Raw genomic sequence first — 1,061 nt, 5'->3', positions numbered from 1 at the left:
TGTTATAACTTTAATTGTTTTAAAACATCTTTAAATAGGATTGCTGGGTTTCAGTGACCCTTGAGCCCTTCTAGCCTGTCCCCACTCCCTGCTCCAGGCCTTTGCCACCTTATTGTCTGATTATTCCCATTTAGAAGTTGACAATTCTGAGTCTTAAAGATATTACATAATTTTTTAAAAATTGTTTTTAATTTTTAACATTTTAATACAGATCAGTCTGTCAGGTTCATGTCAGCTCCTTCACCGCCAAACCTGGGGGCAGGGACTGCTTCAGCTTCTTGGCTTCTCTTTGTCTGTGATGACCAAGGTATAAAGGTATCTGCTGCATGGGAGTTTGAACTTCACATTATCCTTATTTTTCTTGATCTTGACAGATTTGGCATCCTTTTATCTGGCTGTGAGCTGGAAGTCCTTGATTTCCTCAATTTTGCGAGGCATGGCTACCAGGCACATGGTCAGCATAAGTGGCAAGAAGCGAAGAGGCCAAAAAAAAGCTCCATAATTTTTAAAAGATTACAAGCTAGGAGGTGTCAGGGACTTAAATCAAATAATTTTAATTTTTGTTGCAGAAATCTTTCTTCCACCTATTATCGATTCCCTGAAAGGCTGTTGAGATGGGTAGCTCATTAGTCCCTGCTCTAAATGGTCTCAGTAAGTTATGATTTTAGAGGACTTGCACATTTTTCCATAATATTGCTGTTGCTTCCTTAGGGAGTAAGGTGTCAATTATTTTATATTTTGCCACTCTGTCTTTATATAGTAGATCCCATCATCCCTCCTTTTAAATTCCTGCTACCAATTTGCTGTGAGTTTGAAATCCAATCGTTAAACATTTAAAATAAGACTCTGCTGGCTGTGGGAGGTCATTTAAAAGCAAAGCATATGAGCTTGCATTTTATAGGAGATATTTGGTTGCTCTTTATAATTTTTTTCTGACTGAAAATCGACCCATGCTTATTATTTAAACAATAACAAAATGTAGAAAGGTTTAAATGTGAAGAATAAATACACCATCTTTCATCTCAGCAGCCAGACAACAGCTCAATATTTTAGCGTATTTT

General features: G+C 36.9%; 1 pseudogene across 1 annotated transcript; it reads right to left on the bottom strand.

The window, feature by feature from the left end:
* Nucleotides 1-226: 226 nt before the first annotated feature.
* On the bottom strand, nt 227-438 carry LOC308526756 (large ribosomal subunit protein eL38-like; annotated as a pseudogene). The gene has a single exon. The product of its transcript is annotated as a large ribosomal subunit protein eL38-like (transcript).
* Between the last annotated feature and the right edge of the window lie 623 nt (nt 439-1,061).

Source organism: Myotis nattereri (assembly GCF_964212035.1).
Source record: "Myotis nattereri genome assembly, chromosome: 11".
Taxonomy (NCBI): domain Eukaryota; kingdom Metazoa; phylum Chordata; class Mammalia; order Chiroptera; family Vespertilionidae; genus Myotis; species Myotis nattereri.
The sequence above is the reverse complement of the archived record's forward strand: the minus strand, read 5'-3'. Positions and strand labels throughout refer to the sequence as shown.